At 35.4% G+C, this 16,051-nt stretch overlaps 1 long non-coding RNA gene across 1 annotated transcript in view; it reads left to right on the top strand.

Annotated features, from left to right (window-relative positions):
- The window catches only part of LOC141571061 (uncharacterized), a 102,349-nt gene that overhangs the window by 23,897 nt on the left and 62,401 nt on the right, over positions 1-16,051 (top strand). The window contains exon 3 of the long non-coding RNA XR_012495565.1: positions 11,195-11,357. This is a non-coding gene — a long non-coding RNA (uncharacterized LOC141571061). The remainder of the gene's footprint in view (positions 1-11,194; positions 11,358-16,051) is intronic.

Consider the following 16,051-nt stretch of genomic DNA (forward strand, 5'->3'; position numbering starts at 1 on the left):
GAGTAAATAATAAAACAAAGTAGCCAGTTCAGCAGCACTCCTTAAGAATTCCCCAGCATGTGGCTGTGTCTATAAAAATAGGACTTCGATGCTGAGTTGATTCATCATACATATAGCAAATCCCAGATCATAGATTCTTTCTGCTAATTTATTTTTGTCATCGTAATTTATTTAGCATTCACTTTTGAAGATCCTTTATGACCATTAGTAAGATTTTTAAAATAGCATTGTGCAGGCGGGCTTTCACAAAGAATTTTCCAGGCTCTCCTTTTCCCCTGTGGTCACTTATTATGGTATACAGTTCAACATCTGGCAAAAGCATTTTTTTCATCACCAATAGTTTAATTTATATTCAGAAATTTAATCACAAATAGAATCTGTCTTCAGGACTCTCTTATTTTTAAAAACTATTTCTCTATTTATTCCTTTTTCAATTTTTCAATTTTGTCATTCTTTGTTTAAAATCATATTATCACATAATTACAGAAAAATGGAAATGGGATAACTAAAAAAGGAAAAATTATTCATAATTCTGCCACCAGAATAAACCAGAATCAAACTTGGTGCTTTATTTCTTCCTGATTTTTGCCAAAATAGTGCATATAGTGTTTACAATTTTTACAAAATACACTAATGCCATTCTTTAATTTAACTTACCAACATGCAATAAAAATTGTCATGTCAATAAATGCACCCATTAAAATATTATTCAATAGATGCATAATATTTTATAGTATGGACATGTCATAGTTTTTAAAATCAATACTCTGTTATTAAACAATTTATATTGTTTCCCTTTTTTTTTTACTTTTATAATTAATGAGTAAATAAAAACCCTTGCAAATACAGCTGTGTAAAAGTGACTGGTTATTTCCCTAGGACAAATTCTTGGAAGTGAGATTTCTAGATTAAAAAATAGGTACATATTTAAGATTAAAAATAAAACAAAACACTTATTACTAAATTGTTTCAATTTCCATTCCCACCAACAGTGGTTGAGAATGTTTTTTCCCCACAACCTTGTCACCCTGAGTATATTGTTCTTTTTTCATCTTTGTTAATTTAATAGATGAAAAGTAGGGTCTCATTTTCAGTTGCATTTCTTTGATTTCTAGTGAGCCTGAATTAAAAAAAAAAAAAATGTTTGTTGACCACGAATACCTCTTATTTTGTGAACTGCCTATTTGTGTCCTCTGAACATAAAATATTGGGTTCTAATATTTCTCCTATTGAGTTTTAAGAGCTCTATCTATATATTTATTATACACATATGTGTTTTCTATATAGAGAATTACATATATTCGAAATGGTTTTCCCCCAATTTGTCTTACTTTTAAATTTAATTTTATGGGCATCAAGACTTTTTAAGTAGTCATAATTCTGCCTATGTTGCAATGCTAAAAAGACAGACATTCTATACCCAATATTATACAAATAATCTAAGAAAACTGTATTTCTTCCCAATAATTAATGGACTCATTAGAAACTTTTTTAAGCTTTAATATTTAATCTACCAAATTTTGATTATATCTGTGAGGTAGGAATCTAATTTTATTTTTTGCTTTTGTTTAAGCAATTATCCCACATTTATTAAAATAATCCATTCTTTCTCTCCTCAGTTGAAATGTCATTAATATACAATAAATTCTTAAATAAATGTAAACCTGTTCCTAGACTATTTATTCTGATTGGTTATTCTGTCTGTGAGTCTTATGTTTATGCTACACTTTTAATTAGTATCATTGTATAATGTATTTTGATATCTGATATGACCCTTAGCTCCTCTTTTTTAAAGACCATATGTTTAACTCTATTTCTCTTTTCCAAAAGGTCAATTATGTTTACATATTTATTCATATATTATATATACATATACATACACACACACACAGGGTGCCAAAAAAATGTATACATATTTTAAGAAAGGAAAAACTGTTTTGAAATTTTAATACTCAATACATACTGATAACAAAAGATGACTACAAGTCACATTTGACTTCTGCAATTACAAGAGGTGCTCAAAGTGGTTACCATTAGCATAATTTTAATATAGTTTATTCCTTTCTTAAAATGTGTCATGATACCTGACATCAAATCATACTACAAGGCTATAGTAATCAAAACAGCATGGTACTGGCGTAAAAACAGATACATAGATCAATGGAACAGAATAGAGAGCACAGGAATAAATCCATGCCTATATGGTCATTTAATCTACGACAATGGGAGCAAGAATTTACATTGGGGTAAAAACAGTTTATTCAATAAATCGCACTGGGAAACCTCGACAGACACATGCAAAAAAATGAAGCTTACACCATATACAAGAATAAATTCAAAATGGATTAAAGACTTAAATGTAAGATCTGAAACCATAAAACTCCTGGAAGAAAATATAGGAAGAAAGTTTGCAGACATTACCCTTAGTAATATTTTTACTGATATATCCCCTTGGGCAATGGAAGTAAGGGAAAAAACAAACATATAGGATTAATGACAAACTAAAAAGATTTTTCACAGCAAAGGAAACCATCAATAAAACAAAAAGGCATCCTACTGAATGGGAGAAGATATTTGTCAATGATATATCTGATAAGGGGTTAATATCCAAAATTTATTTAAAAAAACCTCATTCAACTCTACACCAAAAAACAAACAACCCAATTGAAAAATGGGCAGAGGACATGAAGAGACATTTTTCTAAAGAGGACATACAGATGGCAAACAGACATATGAAAAAATGCTTAACCTCACTAATCACTATAGAAATGCAAATAAAAACCACAATGAGATACCACCTCACTCCAATAAGAATGGCTATCATCAATAAATCAACAAACAACAAGTGTTGGCGAGGATGTGGAGAAAAAGGAACCCTTGTGCACTGCTGGTGGGATTGCAGATTGGTGCAGCCACTATGGAAATCAGTATAGAGGTATTTCAAAAAAATGGAACTGCAACTACCTTGTGACCCAGCAATTCCACTCCTAGGTATCTATCCAGAGAAATCCAAAACACTAATTCAAAAAAATTTATGCACCCCTATGTTTATTGCAGGACTATTCACAATAGCCAAGACATGGAAACAACTGAAATGCCCATCTGTAGATGGCTGGATTAAGAAATTGTGTTACCTTTATACAATAGAATATTACTTGGCCATAAAGAAGAATGAAATCTTACCATTTGCAGCGATATGGATGGACCTAGATATGGATGCTAAGTGAAATAAGTCAGATGGAGAAAGACAAATACCATATGATCTCATATGTGGAATCTAAAGAATAGAATAAATGAACAAACTAATTAGAAACAGTCTCAGAGATATAGAGAAAAAACTGAGGGTTGCTGGATGGGAGGGGCATGGGGATGAGGGAGAAGGTGAGGGGATTAGAAAACATAATCGATAACCACAAGATTGCCACGGGGATATGAAACACAGTTTGGGGAATTTAATCAATAATGTTGTAAAGATTTTGTAGGGTATCCGATGGACAGTTGTCTTATTAGGGAGACCACCTCAGGGATGATGTAGGTGCCTGATCACTGCACTGTACACCTGAAGCTGAAGCTGAATAATAATGAATGTCAACTATAATTATATATATATATATATATATACATATATATATATATGTATGTGTATGTGTATGTGTATGTGTATGTATATGTATATGTATATGTATATGTATATGTATATATATGTATATATATGTGTGTGTGTGTATACATATATATATAGTCACAGGAAAAAAATGTGTATACACTTTTTTGCACAGTGTGTGTGTGCGTGCGTGTGTGTGTGTGTGTGTGTGTGTGTGTGTTTTAGAGAAGTTTTAGGTTCACAGCAAATTTAAGAGAAAGGTACAGAGCTTTCCCATATACCTGCTGTCCTCACACATGCACAGGCTCCCTCCTTAACAACGTCTCCCACCAGAGTGTGTACATTTGTACTATTGATGAACCTACATTGACATATTTCTTCCATATATTTTATAGTGTATTATATATAATATATTCTTTCATATTTTTACATTAATTTTGACACACTTTTCTCTCCCCCTCAAATCCCTCAGGATACCATTAAATTTATATGTGAATTTAGGAAGAATTTATGTTTTACAATATTAAGATATCCAGAAACATAGTCTGTCCTTCCATTTATTTCGGTCTTTGATTGTAACCTTTGGTCAGAATGTATAAATTCTTCACATAGGCCTAGCATATTTCTTGTTAAATTCATTTGTTATGCTCTTATTGTTACATGGGATATTTTTCAGTATACTTTCTAACTCTTACCGAGCCTATTGTTTTCAAATGACAGCTTTATTAGCATATAATTCCCATACTATAAAATTCATTATTTTAAAGTACATTTCGATGGTTTCTTGTATTTACAAAGTTGTGCAACATCTATTTACTTTAGAACATTTTTATCACTGCCCCAAAGGAACCCCGTACCCACTAGCAGTTACTCCCTTTTCTTCTTCACACTCATTTAATCTTCATAAGTACCCTGTGAAGTACAGAGTATCATATCTTCAAATTGCAGATGAGAAAAAAATGAGGTACAGAGAGCTTATGTAATGTGCCCAAGGACACTCAGCTGGTATGCAGCAGAACTGAGATTTCTACCTGGCTATATGCTGTCTGACCATGAGGCCTTTATTCTTTTTTTTTTAAATTAAGATATAATTTATATATAACATTATATTAGTTTCTGGTGTACCACATGATTCAATATATGTATATATGCAAAATGATCACCATAATAAGTCTAGTTAATGTCCATAACCACACATAGTTATAATTTTTTTCTGGTGATGAGATGTTTTACGATCTACTCTCTTAGCAACTTTCAAATATGCAATACAATATTATTAATTATAGTCACCATGCTGTATATTATTCCCAGGATTTATTTATTTTATAACTGCAGGTTTTGTACCTCTTGGCCACCTTCACCCATTTCACATACCCCTGCCCCTGCCTCAACCTCTGACAACTACCAATCTATTCTCTGTATCTGAGTTAAAAAGAATCTTTTTTCAGATTCCACATATAAATGAGATCATATGGTATTTGTCTAACAATCATTTTTGAGGAATATTTTTCTAAAACAATATTTATCCAGGGCAGTTTATTATTTTAATTTTTAAAAAATAAGTTTTCCTTTATAAATAACAAAGTACTTTTGACCCTACCTAAAGAGAGAATTAATTGATTTTAGTCTAAATTGTTTTATTTTAATAGTAAAATAATGAACTTAAACAGATAATTAAAAAATGCTATATAGATTCCAAAAGGTAGAAAATAGTATATACAGTGAACTGAAATCTCCTTTTCACCCTGTTCTCTCACCACATTCTTCTCTCTTCAAGCAACTACTGCATTCTATTAGAGAGCAGGATTTTTTAAATAAAAGAAATATATACCTATACAACACACACACACACATACAAATATATAAAAAATATGCAGTATATACAAAATATTTCAAATGTTTACATGAGAAACACAATATGCTAAGCAGTCGTATGGAGTCAGATGGAAGGAAAAGGACTAATAAAGAGTCTGTTCACACACAAAAAAGAGAGAAGCAGCTGAGGAAACTGATTGGTATTTTTCCAATATTGTCAGTTACCAGTTTGTTTAAACTCCGAATTTATTTTCTGGCCAAGATACAGCAAGCAGTAAATCTAGAGTCCGTGCTACATTAACTGCGTTAAATAGAGATGTCCACCACCTCAGTTTTCCCTACCTCAGATGGCAAATAAGAGGAACTATACATTCCTGAGAGGTAACAGATCAAGAGTGAAAAATGGCAATTCAAATTTCTGTACCAAAATGTACTAAGCTTCTTACCAATTAGATAGGAGAAGGCTAAACATATCAAAATCATGTCACAAAAATAACTCAAAAGCCTTTCCCCAAATAAATTTGTATTATGTTGTAAACAACTCTAAACAGTCACTTGGAACCATTGTGTGCAAAAGGCGAGCTGGCTGTTTGGCACAAGCTGACACCTTTAGTAGAGTCTCTGTATTCTTGGCCTGGGCTTGATAACGCTCTGGGCAGTGGAGGGAGATGGGGGAGGCACAGTTGGGGAGGGGGTAGAAGGTAGGGAATGGGTGGCAGAAGGGGAGGGGGAGGTGCTGATCCAAGCAAACCAAACTCACAAGAGGCCAAAACATAATAATAACATAAACAGAAATGCCATTTGTTCATTAAGCAGATGGACCACAATAAAATCAAGTGGACCAGAGTTACTTTACAATGTCACAATCCAGTCAAAGTTTCCTAAGATCTTCCTTCTTTCTCAGTCTTTTAAAGTGGTCACTTCTGTGGGTGTCTGGGAGGTAACAGCACTGTAATGTGGTGGCCACCTGCACAGGTTTTGAGCCCCATGGACTTATGACCTTAGCTCCAATTCAGGCCCGGTTATTTGCCAGCTGTGTAACCTCAAGTGGTTATTTAACTTCTCTTATTGGGAAGATGGAAGTGATAACAATACCTGCCCTGTTTTCCTGAAAATAAGACCGAGCCGGACAATCAGCTCTAATGCATCTTTTTGGAGAAAAAATAATATAAGACCCAGTATTGTATTATTCTATTCTATTCTATTCTATTCTATTCTATTCTATTCTATTCTATTCTATTCTATTCTATTCTATTCTATTCTATTCCATTCCATTCCATTCCATTCCATTCCATTCCATTCCATTCCATTCCATTCCATTCCATTCCATTCCATTCCATTCCATTCACCTGGTCTTATATTCTAGTAAAATAAGACCGGGTCTTATATTAATTTTTGCTTCAAAAGATGCATTAGAGCTGATTGTCCAGCTTATTTTCAGGGAAACACGGTACTTCCGCATATCATTGTGAAGGCTAAATGAGCTACTTCATGTGGAACACTTAGCACTGTGCCTACTACATGTAGAACACTCAAAAACGTTACCTATTACTATTATGGTGACTTCTTTTGTTTGTAGTTGTTTCTGCTCACAGAGAACGAGCTATAGTTAACTCTGGCCAAATTAAGGAAAGGAAAAGGAGAAGTCAAATGAGAAACCGGTTTGACTTGATGGTGAAAAGTCTGAAATGTATTCAATGTGTCAAAGAAATGCAATTGTACTGCTGAAATTTGAATATATTACAACCCCAAATAATACGGAGAATAAGGAAATAAAGTGAATTTTAAAGGGTGCTACAAGGGAAAAAAAAAAGAGGGAACTTAATATAAAAATGCAATTTGTAATGAACAAGTTATTTCTGGAGTGCCCAGTATATGCCCAGTTAATCTTCCTGCTTCAATCCTTGCCTTTCTTAAATCTACTTGTAACAGCCAAAATCATCTTTTAAAGATTTAATTAAGATCATGTCATTTCTTTGTTCAAAATCTTCCAATGGCCCCCCTACCTCATTCAAAGTAAAACCCAATGTCCTACAAGGCCTTCTAAAATCTGCTCTCACCCCCACCCCCTCTATGATTTAATCCCTTAACACCCTCTCTTCCTACCCACCTCTCTGCACAGGCCTCATTGGACTCTGCTGTCCCTTAAGGGTGCCAGGTACTCCCGTCTCAAGGCCTGTGCCCTTTTGGTTCCCTCTACCTGGAGTCCTCTTTTTCAAAGTCACATCTTTTTCATATCTGATGCAAATGCCACCTTACCCTGCCCTCCTATTTAAAATGGTAACTTCCTCCCTATCTGCAGCAGTCTCTGGTCTGTTTGCTCTATAGCCTTTTGCTCTATATTTATTGATTTATTTTGTTTATAATCTATCTCACCTCACCATCCCTGCAAGATAAGCTCCACAAGACAGAGGTTTTTGTATGTTTTGTTTATTGTTGTTATTGTTACTCCTTTGCATAGTGGTAACACTATTACTTCAACGGATGAATGAATTAACGAAGAGTGATAGGTGCTTTTACAGATGTTATCTCATTTACATTTTTCCTTAAAGGTCTGATTTTCATAGCATGTCACTAAGTGGTAGCCATTATTATAGTTATGTATTTTTATATTCAGCAATTGCTATTTCCGGAAATTAAAAATGGACTGAAAGTACCTTTAACTTCTTGAAACTGGAATTTAAAAACACTGTTTATTTTAACATGTGGATGTCCTTTAAAGGTATCTTTCATAAGACTGAGATTCAAAGCAGTTGTTTTAAACTTCTTACTCAATAGGAATTACATATATTACTTCTGAATTTTAAAAATGATAAATTTTTATATAAAGTGAAGTTGGCCTCTTCTAATTTTAGCATTAATTCTCCAACTCTTAAAAATGATTTTTAAATTTGTCCAAATGGTGCATGACAGCAGAAGTGTGGGCCTGGATGTCCCTGCTTTTGCTTTGTTGGAGATACGGACTGCCTACTGAATTTCTGGTTCCCATTACAGCTGATGACATGAAAGAAAGGTTTGTAAGAACAAATGTTTGGTTCCAGGCCGTAGCCTAATTTAATAGCGCACTTGAAAAAGAAAAGTTGATGATTCATTCCCAAACCTCTGGGGAGAGAGGGGTGATTGTACACAATTTTGAATGGGGCAAGATAGCCTAGCGTGAAACCATTGCAGCAATCTTAAATTGCTGGTTGTTTCCCAGAATGTTTTTAGCTAAGGAAAGACTGTTAGATTCAAAACCCCTTTCCCTTTGCTCTGATTTGGGGAATGGCATGTTATATCCATATTAATTTCTGATAAGATCAGATAATATGAAATATTTAGATGAAAAATTAACCCCAAGTTTTGAGAATTGTGGTTTTCTCAAAGCATTTAATGCAATTGTAATTTTTTTAGGGGCCAGAACCCTAGGCAAGTTTATATGGAAGAAAAATTGAGACTTTTTTTTTCTTTAGAAACTAAGATTGAAGACGTAATAGCCATTTAAGTAAGTGGAGTAGGCAGCTGCCATAGGCAAGACCCAAAAACTCCTCCCACCTCTTGTTTGTTGATGCTTGAAACTTTGAAAAATCAGGAATTCATTATCTTGGATTAAGAATGCATCTATGAAAATACTAACAGCTTTACTCAGGATCACATATTAAACATTCTGGGCCATTGTTACCCTAATAGCAATAGCCTCACTGCCTCCAGCTCTAACAGGCTTACCCAAACAGGTGGGAGGAAGCAAGTGGATCCTGGTTCTTGGGAGAGGAGGCTCTCTACATGTGATGGGGGTTGAGGCAGTGGGAGACACCCTTGGGGAAGCACATCAGAGATCATCAGAAGGTGGGGAAGCATAGAGAAGGGACTTTGAAAGCTTTCCCCCAAAATGGTAGGAACCATTTTTACCCGTTCTTACTCAAGTCTTCCTACCCTGCATACTGGAGGAACATAGGTTGATACGGTGACGTTGTCCAAAGGAAGTGCACACACTCAGTCTCAGGTAACTCTAAACCACAGTTGAGATTACCATAGCAATTAATCCCTCGACATTAGCCAAACTACTTGCTTACTTTGATGAATATCTATTGTTTCTTCATAACAACCAGAGAGACATTCTAACGTCTTCATCATTTTAAAAGATATTCTATAAAATACTTCTGATGTGGAGGAATTAATCTTTCTCCCCCAGTTTTAGAAGGGAATAAAACTGATGTTGCTGTATAAAAATGACACCAGTCCAACAGCTGTCTGTCAGGTTCTTTGCACTAGTGTCACTGGTTCCATGGTTACCTCACTGAGATAACAATGACATTTTTTCACTTCTCACCGTTTAACTTAGTTATGTCCTGTTATGTAACTTTCAAAAACAATTTAGTATCCAGGAAGGGTAAAAAGGAGATTTTCATAAAGTTTGGCTTATTTTGCCATTTACGGGTAAAAATGATGATTTGCAGTACAGTACATGTCTTTGTTTCTTAAAGCTATGGCACGGCTGTTCAAAAAAAGTCCTCTTGTCTTGTAAAGATGACTAGGTTTTCTCATCATCATTCATTTCTTTACCATATATCATGCACATATTATGTTCCAAACAATGGACTGGGCACTAAGGCCACAGAGCTGAGACCCACTGTCATGACTTCAGGTTGCTCAGTCTAGTCATTGCGCAGAGACAGAAAATTCCTACCTGCTAAGAACATGACAGAAGGAGCTGCGGAAGGTTCCTCACCCATGCAGGGGCACTGGGAAAGCTTTTCTGTGAGTGTGTAGTATCTGAGCTGAGAGGTTTAAGGATGTTGTTAGGCATGGCAGGAGGAATGAGTGGCGGGAGACCAAAATTGGTCTATTGGAATTTATTTGGCATGTGTGAGTAACAGGAGGTCAGGTTAGAAAAGACCATAACCTGTCCGAGGAAGAAGGGTATGGAGTTTTATAGGGGCAGGTAGTAAACAAGGCTGTTCCTCTTCAATGCATCATAAACAAGCAGGGAGCGGACAAGATGGCTTCTAAGATAAGATGGTTTCTATTCAGCACATTCCAGGGTTTCTCCAGGCCTAAGGCAATTTCTGCTCCTGGCCTAACAGTCTCAAGTTTTATATTTTCTAAATATAATGTATTTATATTTTCTATATAAGAAGATGTAAATCTCTTCATCCTGTACTGGAATTTTCTATTGAGCTCAGCTTTGTCTTTTGGGTTGGGGTGAAGGTGCAGTTACACAGGTTATAGCAACCTTTGCATGTGTTATGTAGATTTAAGTTGGAGCCAGGAGTGGGTCCCAGAGTGGGTCCCATACAGATGCAAACTCTCTCCCAAGTCACAGGGCCAGCACCAGGACGAAGTAAACAGAAACAATGAAACTGGTAGGCATACTAAATGTATAAGGAAATAGAATTATTAAGAGGCAAAGAAAGAAAAGAAAGCTTTCAAAAAGTCCCAAGCTAAATTACACTTGTTAAATCAAATTAGACCAGAGATCCAAATCTTAAAATAGAAGATTTAGTGCCACCATTACAATCCCCTGTCTTAACAGATGTGAAAAATGGTAGGAATTAACCAGATGAAGAAGTGGCGGCGAGTGTCCCAAGCAGAGGGAACAGCATCTACAAAAAACAAACAAACAAACAAAAATACAGTGGAGAGAGAAAAATGTCCTATTAATCTTCACCTCTCTAGTATAGGGCCCAATTCTTACTCATCACTGGGTCTCTGATAATCTGTCAAGTATGTCATAGTATTCATAGTATTTGTTGAACTAAAATGAATGAACTATAAATATTTATTGCTGTTTTTTAGATGCTGGGGACAGAGTAGTGGCCAAAACAGAAGTTCCTGTTCTCTTGGTGTGTGTGTTCTACGGAAACAGTAGTAGAAGCCAATGTTTACTAAGTACTTCCTACCTGCCTGGCACTGTCCAAGAGCTTTATGCATTCACTCATTTCATCTTCACAACAAGCCTGTAAGTAGGTATTCTAACTTATCCCAATGCTTGGCATAAACATGTAAGAATAATGGACATTTTTAAAAGTGAGAATATGGTTAAAATTAAAGAAAAAATGTCTTCTAAAAAAAGTAAAGAAGAGCTCATGGTCATATCAGATATCAAAATGTGTTATAAAATAATGCTGATTAAAAATATAGGCATGGTAAGTATAGTTAATACTACTGTATTGTATATCTAAAAGTTGCTAAGAGAGTAGATCTTAAAAGTTCTCACCACAAGAAAAAAATCTGTAACTGTGTGGTGATGTTAACTAGAGTTAGCGTGGTGGTCACTTCGCACTATATACAAATATCAAATAATTATGCTGTACAGCTGAAACTAATATAATGTTGTATGTCAATTGTATCTCAATGAAAAATAAAGAAGAAAAAAATACATAAAAAGAGTATAGTTTAGGTCCTTCTGCTGCCATTTTCCTCCTCCCCCCAGATTCAAAAATTAGGAGGAACAGTCAGAAAGAATGCCCATTTAGATACAGATTCATAAACAAATAAATACAAAATCTGCTGCTACTCCTTTACTCAGTATTTCCCACGCATTCCAATTATAAAACCACCTACCCTCCCATCAGATCCCGGAGCAGTGAGAGTGATGTGGATACTGTCTTAAGAAAATCATTGACAGAGTGGTCGGATGGCTCAGTTGGTTAGAGCGGGAGCTCTCAACAACAAGGTTGCCTGTTCAATTCCCTCATGGGATGGTGGGCTGCGCTCCCTACAACTAAAGACTGAAATGGTAACTGGACTTGGAGCTGAGCTGTGCCCTCCACAACTAGATTGAAGGACAATGACTTGGAGCAATGGGCCCTGGAGAAACACACTGTTCCCCCATATTCCCCAATTAAGAAAAAAGAAAAAAGAAAATTATTGATAAACTGATTCCTTTTTTTTTAATATAGGGAGAACTTCAAATTTTGTATAAATGAAATAAACATATTTTTGTTATTTGATTTGATCCTAAATTTCATATATATAGTGTGTATTTCACCAGATTGGCAACTGAAAACAATTAAAGACTAAGTTCTTGAATGCTAATGTTAACTTGCCAGATTCCAAGAAAGAGGTTCTAGAATGGAAGTCCCACATATTTCTCAACCAAATGTGTCCTGATATTTCAAAATTATAAATTTAATGTGAAACGTACAGATTTTAATAATAGAGTAATTAAAATAAATTTACATTACTACTCTATGGCTATTCTTCTCACTTAAGGACTCTAAGCTGAGGATTGATATGCCGCAGGCGTACCTCCAATATATTGCAGGTTCGGTACCAGACTACCACAATAAAGTGAATGTCTTAATAAAATGAGTCACATGAATTTTTTATTTACACTATGCTCTAGTATATAAAGTGTGCAATAGCATTATGTTTGAAAAAACAACGTACGCACCTTAATTAAAAATACTTTATTGCTAAAAAATGCTAACCATCATCTGAGTCTGTTAGAAAAATGGTGCCGATAGACTTGTTTGACTCAGAGTTGCCATAAATTTTCAATTTATTAAAAAAAAAAAAACCCACAACATTTGTGAAGCACAATAAAGTGAAGCCCAATAAAACAAGGTGTGCCTGTATTTAGAAAGTTACTTTAACAAGGAAAGATAGCTGCTAGCGGATTTATGAAGGATAAATTGGAAAGAGACAAAGCTGGAGTCAGGGAGACTGGCCCACGCTGGAGATGACAGAGCAATAGTTGAAGGACTGGAGAGAAAGACAAATTTAAGAGATTTATAAAACAGATGTGATAGAATTTTACTAATTGATAATAGGAGACAAAAGGAAAGAATCTGAATGAGGACCTAAGAATAATACTCAGATTTCCCACTTATGTAGTTGGATAGATCATGGTATTATCCAAGAACATAAGAGCCGAGGAAGAGCAGGTATGGGGGAAGATGAAGCTTTGAATTAGGACATGTTGAGTTTGATAAGTCTGTGACCACCAAGTGCAAGTGTAAGACAGTTACTGTCTTAGGGCACAGAAGAGCTCTGGGATGTCCGAGGTATCTAGGCAGATATTTAGGGAATTACCAGAATGTAGGTAGAGTTGGAGCTACGGGTTGTTGGTATCACCAATAGAATGTAAATGAAATGAAGCGTTCTAGAGAATATAAGCATTTAAAGGGTTAGGAAAGATGACTGAGAAGAAATATTCAGAGGTAGGCAGAGAACCAGGAAAGAGTGATGTCACAGATGCCAAAGAAGAGGGGACTTGAGAAGGAGGTGTGGTCAATAGTCAGTGACACAGAGATGGCATATCTACCAAAATCTAAAAATTCCATATTGGATTGGGTGATATGGATGTCACCTCTGCTTTTTGCTGAGGTAGCTTTATGATTCAAGTGGGAATGGAAGCCAAAGTGAAGTGGGTTAAAGAGTGAATGAGCGTGTACTAAAGAACACTCTCTAAAGTTATGGTTTCATAGACTGATCTTTGAAGAAGACTGTTTGAATGGAAAAAGAGAGTGTTGGTATAGAAGATAGAAGACATTTTTTTCTCTCCAAAGATGAAAAGCTTGGGCATGTTCATAATCTAAGGAAAGAAAGCAGTAGAGAGGGAGGGATTGCAGATATAGCATAGCATGGATAAATGAAAAGACTAAAACACCAAAGAAGATAGGAAAGGTTGGTATCCAGAGTAGCTTTGATAAAGTGGTGGAATAACCTCTCAGATGAGGTGGAAGGAGGAAAGGATAGTTGTAAAAGAAAATAAGTCCCTAGTTGGGTAGAGGGAGGACAAGAGGTTGAGGGAGTTCCCATCTGATGATTGTGGGGAGGAGTCATAGGAGACTGGTAAATGCTCTGAGGCAACATTTAGAAATTTAGGGTGGAGGTGGCTGTTTAAAAGCATGTAGGCCACTGTGACTTGTGCCCTCCTTTAAAAAAAAAATTTAAAAAAAAAGCATGTAGCATGACAGCACAGCATTGTGGAGGATTTTTCTGTTGTTGGAGATCATAAATTTGTTGACATAAGAAACATCCAATCCTGTAGAGAATTTTCATAAGAATTTATCTGAGCCAAACTGATGAAATGCAGGGTACCAATATCTCAAATACTCCAGAGAATTGACAATTTTGAAGTGTCTTGTGTACATTTGAAATGAAGGAGGTAAGGTAAGGAAGATTACATGAAGGTGGGAGAAAGCAAGGTACAGGACAGTTAAGAGTATGTGCTTCCTTGAGGGTGGTTAGCCTCCAAGGGGTCTGAAAAAGAGGATTAATCTGGCATTTTCAAAGGTGTGTTAACCTAGATGTACAAGAACAATGGACAGGGCTTGCTTAAGACAAAGATAAAGTTTTTACTAAAAAAGCTATATGCCTGAAGCATGACTACCCACCATGGCCTGCCGGGTTAGGAATTTATGATTAGATCAACCTGTGAGATTACTTTCAGTCACTAGACTTGTCAGATTTATTACCATGTTTCCCTGAAAATAAGCCCTAGCATGATTTTTCAGGATAACATTCCCTGCACATAAGCCCTAATGTGTCTTTTGTTGCAAAAATTAATATAAGACCCAGTTTTATTTTCAGGGAAACATGGTATAGAGCTCCTTTTTAATCCATAATTCCCCCTTTTTGTTATAAATCAATCCAAAGGATGCACTGATGTTCAAAGTTTTGGTCGGATAGTGTGGTGTCACAGTGCTAGGAAGGCTCATTCCTAGGAGGTCTCACTATTGATGTCATCTTGTTGAAACAGCGAATCAATGGGGATGGGGCAATACCATAACTGTGAAATATTTGAATTGAGGCAAAATTTCCCCCAGAGGGGAGGGAAGGTAAACGGAAGGCAGTCAGGTCTTATGGCCTTCATTGTGAAAAACACTCTGGATTATTTCTATCTTGTGAAACATCATGATCCAAGTTTTGCCATCTGTCTCACTTTTCTGTATTTTGTATCTAACACTACATACATATATATGATTTAAAAAGAATATTAAAAGTTATCTCATATATGTTCGGTACTCATAAAGAGTTGGTCTATATAGAAAAACCAAAGAATAACTATTATTATGACTAATGTCATTAGTAGACAGGTAAAGACAATCAAACAATTGGTTTCTGAGTTCAATATCAATCCACAGGTATACAGGCCTTGTCAATGTGTTGGGATAGCTGTCTACCTCTGATATCAGTGGCTTCTCATCCTTGAGTAGTCTTTGTGTCTGCTGTAAACAGAGGCAAGTGTCAGAGATGGGGGTAGATGTCTATTCATGGTTAGGCACCTCAAAAGGTCCCTTCCGAGGTTGGAGAGTGTCTTTTTCTTTTTTTTTTTCATGTCCTTTCCAATAAAGAAAATCTCCAGGTGGCAGTCAGTGATCTTTAAAGTCTTTGTCTCCAAGGAGCTTGTGAAAGGAAGCAGTTAACTATTTGGCATTTTCTTAAAGTGACTCTATCAAACTTTGGCCATAGTGTAAGATGTCTCCTTTCAATAAAAGTTATCTTTTGTAAGAAGAAAAAACAAATATTTTGAGGTATTTCAGGGGCCCTTCTGGAACACTGCAAAGTTATTCCTTGTAGTTGTAATTACATATATTCAAACCTCAATTTCTAATGAAAACTAAGAAGTCAAATTTATGAAGACATTTTATAATCTTTAGAAACATATTTCATAGACATCAAAGTCAATTATTAACATGAACT

This window comes from Rhinolophus sinicus, linkage group LG04 (genome assembly GCF_036562045.2).
Source record: "Rhinolophus sinicus isolate RSC01 linkage group LG04, ASM3656204v1, whole genome shotgun sequence".
Lineage (NCBI taxonomy): Eukaryota > Metazoa > Chordata > Mammalia > Chiroptera > Rhinolophidae > Rhinolophus > Rhinolophus sinicus.